At 40.2% G+C, this 6138-nt stretch overlaps 1 long non-coding RNA gene across 1 annotated transcript; it reads right to left on the bottom strand.

Annotated features, from left to right (window-relative positions):
* Nucleotides 1-243: 243 nt before the first annotated feature.
* LOC128832040 (uncharacterized) lies at nucleotides 244-5059 on the bottom strand. The gene is made up of 3 exons (XR_008443878.1): nucleotides 4987-5059; nucleotides 4229-4297; nucleotides 244-1056 (listed from the first exon to the last, which is right to left on the bottom strand). It is a non-coding gene; the product is annotated as an uncharacterized LOC128832040 (long non-coding RNA).
* Between the last annotated feature and the right edge of the window lie 1079 nt (nucleotides 5060-6138).

Raw genomic sequence — 6138 nt, 5'->3', positions numbered from 1 at the left:
CTGTGCATCTGTTGGTGACAAGTGTTTTATTTGATCAGGCTGTCTCACAGAAATGTATCTGAACTGTACCCTTTTCCCAACTCCTTTAATCCCTGTCCAAGATACCTTTCCCTATATTATTTTTAAAAACCCATATTCCCAGGCCTTCGAAATAACAAATGTATTGACTTGGCCCCTTTATTAACAACTTGAGCTGGTTGGGAAATGGGCTTTTGCTGAAAACATTTCAATGGAAATGTTTGACTTTGGCAAAAAATCAAAAGTCAATATTTTTTTTTTGCCTAAAAACCAAAAATTTTTGTTTAATAAATCTTGCCAAGGAGCCTCATGGGAGTTGCAGTTCATGCTCCTATTTTTCTCTATAGGCCAGACTTTCTGGTCACATTACATCTCCCCTGATGCACCACAGTCTCCCTCCATGGTAAGAGGGAGGCGTCTGCATTGTTGGAGTCTCTGATTGTGGGGTCTCACAGAAGTTGTAGTCCTGCAGGAGAACTTGGCCCATAGAGGAGAATGGGGACATGAAGACACCAAAATAAAACTCCCATGAGGCACTGCAGCAAGGTATCCAGGTTAAAATATTTTGGGCTTCATGTATTTTTTTTTTTAATATGTTTAGCTGAAAACTCTATTTTCTATTGAAAAACGGGTTAGATGGAAAATTTTTGCCCAGGCTTATTTACAATGTTTTTATCATAGGCCTATCTGAAGATAGAGCAATGGAAAAAAAGGAGTACACATGCCGTAATACTGTCAATTGTTCTCGACTATTAATTGTAATTTATTATGTTTGCATGATGAATAAAACAGAGTTGTGGGAGATGTAATTTTTTGTCATAAGTGTAGAGCCTCCTATGTATTTCTAGTGAATCAGTTGACACAACACTGCTAAAAATTCCTGTTCCTTGAAGCATGATTACTTATTAAAATCCAATTAGTCTTTGTGTTTAAGTCAGTGAAGGAGACGCTGCCAAGAACTTTGCCGAGCACAGAGTCATAATTGGCACCCCAGAATCAATTAGAGGATAATTTTCCAGCTGCTCTCCCTTGGCATTCCTAAGTAAGTAAATATAATGAATATAATTCATTAATAACTAATGGCAGAAAATAGGCTCCAAGAAAATGAGAAACACTGCTCGTATATGTTTCAGGTAGCAAAGATAGTATCACTGCATATATTTAGTCATTTATTATATCTTTGTACAGTGCCTAGCACAATGGAACCCAGACAAGTTTGAGACCTCTAAGTGCTATAATATAATATATAATATAAATTTTAAACAATAATAACATCAGCAGCACCTTGATCACATATTTCTACCACGGTAAATTGAAGAGTGAAATTCAATTATTGGCTGGCATCTCCATACTCTCTTGGATTTATCAGACTACCTCTATAGATATGACACCAGATTAATCAATTTAAAGAAAAAATGGAAAGTAATCTACCCCTTACTAATACATTAGTGATTCTGAACAAAGGTAGGACTCAGGCAGGCTTTGTCAGCCGCCTGGAACAGGACTCATCTCCTTATATTCACTATCACTTTCACATTTTTAGTGTCTGCAGGGTATGTGAGGTATCCACAGCAATACTACTGCAAAAGACATGAGATTTCTGGTGCAGTCCTAAGGGGTAGAGAAATCTTCCAAAAGCCTGAGTTCCAATCCAAAACCCTAAGTTTTTAGCCTTACATTTTTCTTCTAAAACCAGGAAATAAGATGAAGTGGTGACTCTTGGTGATGATCACTGTGGGTTCTTGGGGTCTAATTCCACAAGGTGCTAAGTGTCCCCAACGTCCATTGACTAGGGGCATAATCCCGCAAACCCTTACTTGTGTGAGTAGTCCCATGAGTAAGGATTTTCAGTAGAAGAGTCTTAAATGAAAGCTGGGGGCATTGGGCACCTTGTGAGATCAAAGCCCACCTTGGCATGTACTTTCAAGAGTTTACTTATTAGCCACATGAATTATCCAACTAACATGAAAGAAATGAAAAAAATATATTTTGAAATGTTACTAGTTGGGGGGCTCAAAACTATATATTTGGGAAGGAATCCTTATATTGTACCTGGGGATCATATTTACAATAACTAATTTTAGATTCATTTTTTTAAAATAATAAATATCAGTTTCAAAGCTGACAAATTGCAACAATAAATTGTATTAACACAAGTTTATGTAGATAGTCTAAAAAAGGCAAAAAGCAAACCCCATATATACACAATAATTCCTAGGTACTGGCTTCAAAACATAAAGACTAACATTTCCAAAGGGCTGTGTGAATAACTGAATATTCAGGTCAAGTGCACGTCCAAAAAATTGAAAAAAAATTGGTTTTGTGTCACCCAGAAATGAAATATCTCAAAATTGTCAACCCCAAACACTTCAGTCAACCTGAAACAAAATGTTTCATTTCAGTTTTGAGGGTTTTTTAAAACATTTTATTTCTTTTTATGTTAAAAAATCGAGGGAAATTCTGAAATGGGATGTTTTTCCAAAACAAAAAGTTGAAACGTTTCATTTTGGCAATACCCAAACATACCATTTAGACCTCCCCTCCCCCCTTTTCTTCTGAGTGAAACAATTTGTGCAAAGCTACCTGAAGTTGCATTTTTTGGCAAAAGAAGGTTTTGCACAAAAAATCCTGCCCAGCTTTATTACTAAATCTTTGCAGGATCAGGCCCACAGGAAAAGGCCCACTAGCTGAGCCACACAGATGAAGAGCAGGCTACAGAGGTAGCACTCTGTGCTAGGCAGGATGTGGAGGGCCCTGCTAAGAGGCTTAGTGGAACTCCCTAGCCACAGAAAGTTGTCATGGTTCTGAGGTCAGCTATCATGGTTCTGAGGTCAGCTCCCCTGCTGTCAGCAACAAGCTACATGGGGTGCCTAGATACTCCTTTTTGGAGCAGCAAAAAAGAGCCTTGCTGAGCATGTTCACCGAGGCCTCCCATGGTGTATAGAGAGGATGGTGATCAACTATTCTCCATGTCCACTGAAGATAGAGCAAGAATTAATGGGCTTAATCTGCAGCAAGAGAGAGTTAGGTTAGCTATTAGGAAAAACTTTCTAACTATAAGGGTAGGTCTACACTTACCTCTGGGTCCGGCAGTAAGCAATCGATCTTCTGGGATCGATCCCGGAAGTGCTCGCCGTCAACGCCGGTACTCCAGCTCGGGGGAGCCTGCCAGCCGCGTCTGGACCCGCGGTAAGTTCGAACTAAGGCACTTCAAATTCAGCTACGTTATTAATGTAGCTGAATTTGCGTACCTTAGTTCGAAGTGGGGGGTTAGTGTGGACAAGGCCTAAGAGTAGTTTAACTCTGGAATAGGCTTCCAGGGGAGGCTGTGGTTGTACCTCAGCATTAAAGGTATTAAAAACAGGTTGGACAAACATCTGTCAGGGACGATCTAGGTTTATTTGGTCCTGCCTCAACACGGGGCTGGACTTGATAACTTCTCGGGGTCCCTTCCCATCCTACATTTCTAGGATTATATGACTCTGTGCAGGCAGGATGGCTCAGGGGCTGTTTACTTAGCACCTATTGCTCTGCTTCCCTACCAATGTATTTCAAACTTATCAGGGCAGAATTTTTCCTTTCTACTGAAGCTAGGCAATGGTAACACAGTACATCTGGGACACAATGGCTGGAGGCAGCAGTTGCATCCCACATTTTGACTAAGAGCTTTGAATGTTTCCAATTTGTTCTTGAACACTGGCCTCTTGTTTGTCACGTTCTTGGGCATGTATGCCAGGAAGTATGTTTAAGGTCTCTTAACCTCAGGAATGTGTCCTATATCACTTTAGATGCTGGAAACACCCTTGTTGTTTTGGGGGGACTGGAGGGGAATAAAGAATCATTTGTGAGCTCTAATTAATTTAAAGTATTTTTTTCTGTTTTAAATTTCAATCCTGTTTTAAGCCACATAGCTCAGTGTCTCAAACCTTCTACATGTGCCTTTTAAATGTGTTGTCTCGTTGGTACTGCCAGACCTTCCTAATCTCCTCCCTGGTGTCTTTTTCTATCTTTACTGAAAAAAATAAAATAAAATAAAATAAAAAATCTCCCACTCCACATCAGGCTTTGCTGACATTTTATTCAAAGAATTCTTCCCCCCCCCCCCAGTTGTTAATGTGGTTGTATCATGAGGCATATGCACATGCTGTCACTTATTGACACCTTTATTCACTATTTATAGCAGCCATAGACAAGGATGGAGACATTTTACCTGTCAGTATCCCACAGTGTCTCTTCAAATAGCCCCTTCAGTCAAGAGCTTGCAGACCAGCAGGTGCTCCTAGAAGTTCAGGAATGATGTCAGAGCATCAGTCAGCTTTTACAAGGGGGAGAGGAAGGAAAAGGTGTTTGTGGGGAGTATCAACAGTGAAAACGCTATTTGCACAAGGTCAGAAGTAACCTGTAAGCAATCAACTATTTCACAAGAACAAAGATCCCCTGTAGTTACAGGTGCTTGAAGCTGATACTGGTTCAGTCAAGTTTCATATAGTACATTTTCTATTCAGAATTATCTTAGTCAGTCTCTCATTTATCCTACCAGAAACATTTTCCCTCCATATTTTATTCCTTCTCTCACCGCTTTGGTTTAAAATGCATCTGAATTGGTTTCACATATGGAGATAGTGCAGGGTTTTTGGTTATCTACAGATGGCACATCAGTAAACACTTTAAATCTGCTTAACCACTAATAGATGTCAGCATCCCAAGGGAGCTTGAAAATTTCCTCATGTTCATTATATAGTCATATTAAGCCACAAAAGTTGGCAAGGGAAATGAAAGATGGGGAATTAAAAATCAGAGAAATCTCAACCCCAGATTCTGCAGCAAATGTGATATGTCAGCCAGATCATCACTATACAGCACACTAAATTAAAGGGGACATTTCACCCTTAACTCTGTATGTCTTTCCTTGGGTGGATTTATGTCAGACCTTAACTTCTGAACTTCATTGTTTTTAGTTTAACATACCCATTTTTGCCATCATGCAAATAGTGTGGTGGTGGAGTTGGTGATGGAGAAACATATGGTTGATATGGCGTAGGGTCTCAAGCACCAGTACGTTTTGTATAGAAATATCCATGGATTTTTCTGAAATGAAGCAGGAGAGTTACACACAAAAGAAATGATTTATTACTACTTATTTCTTGCACTTTTATAACTCCAAAAGGTTCCAAGTTTCCCACCCCTTCAAAAATTTCAGCCTATGATTTTTATTTTATTTACAAAACTGCCTAGAGGCCTCAATAGAGATCAGAGTAGCATTGTGCTAGACTCTCTACAGAACAGCCCCCAGTCCCTGTGAGGATGAACAGAGATGATTTGGTCAAGAGCATCTGTCTCCAGGGATGAGTCCTCCTGTCTAGATAGTTTCAACTAGAAATAACTATTTTATTTAGGGGCAGATTCTGATACCTTTACTCTCACTGAATAGCACTTTACTCCACAAGTAGCCTTCCACTCCCAAAGTAGCAGGCAGTTTATTATGTCCAGTGCAATGTTAAATGACCTCATGCCATATACACAATATTAAGGGTTGGTCTCCTACATCCTAATCTCAAGCTTTTTTGCTGCCCCAAGCGGCGAAGAAAAAAAAAACAAGCTGTGATTGGTGGCACTTCGGTGGCTGCTCTACCGCGTCGCTTCATTCTTCGGGCGGCAATTTGGCAGCCGGTCCTTCCCTCCGAGAGGGACTGAAGGACCCACCACCGAATTGCCGCCAAAGACCTGGACAGGCTGCCTCCTTCCATGGGCCGCCCCAAGCACCAGCCCGCTGCTAAATCCTCTCGTTCTCACCCCATGAAGGGAATTAAAAGTACATGAATGGTTCCTTCTTCCTACAGGCTAGAGCAAGGGTTCTCAGAACAAATTATTTGGTGGCCTCAGAGTGCAGCCACCAACTCTTGCTGGTGGTTGCTCTCACACTTTTCCCGAAAATGCTTAATTAGCTTTAGGAAAAATAAATAAATATGCACATATAGCCATCCAAATCATTGTAATTTATTTATTACTAGCTAATAAGTCTGTTGTGAAAAGTGAAATTAACCAACATACAAATATCACTTTTCACAGCAGACTTACTCAGCCCCAGGAAGTCTGGTGACAAATTAAGCCCTGGATGGC

Source organism: Malaclemys terrapin, chromosome 2 (genome assembly GCF_027887155.1).
Source record: "Malaclemys terrapin pileata isolate rMalTer1 chromosome 2, rMalTer1.hap1, whole genome shotgun sequence".
NCBI lineage: Eukaryota > Metazoa > Chordata > Testudines > Emydidae > Malaclemys > Malaclemys terrapin.
The sequence above is the reverse complement of the archived record's forward strand: the minus strand, read 5'-3'. Positions and strand labels throughout refer to the sequence as shown.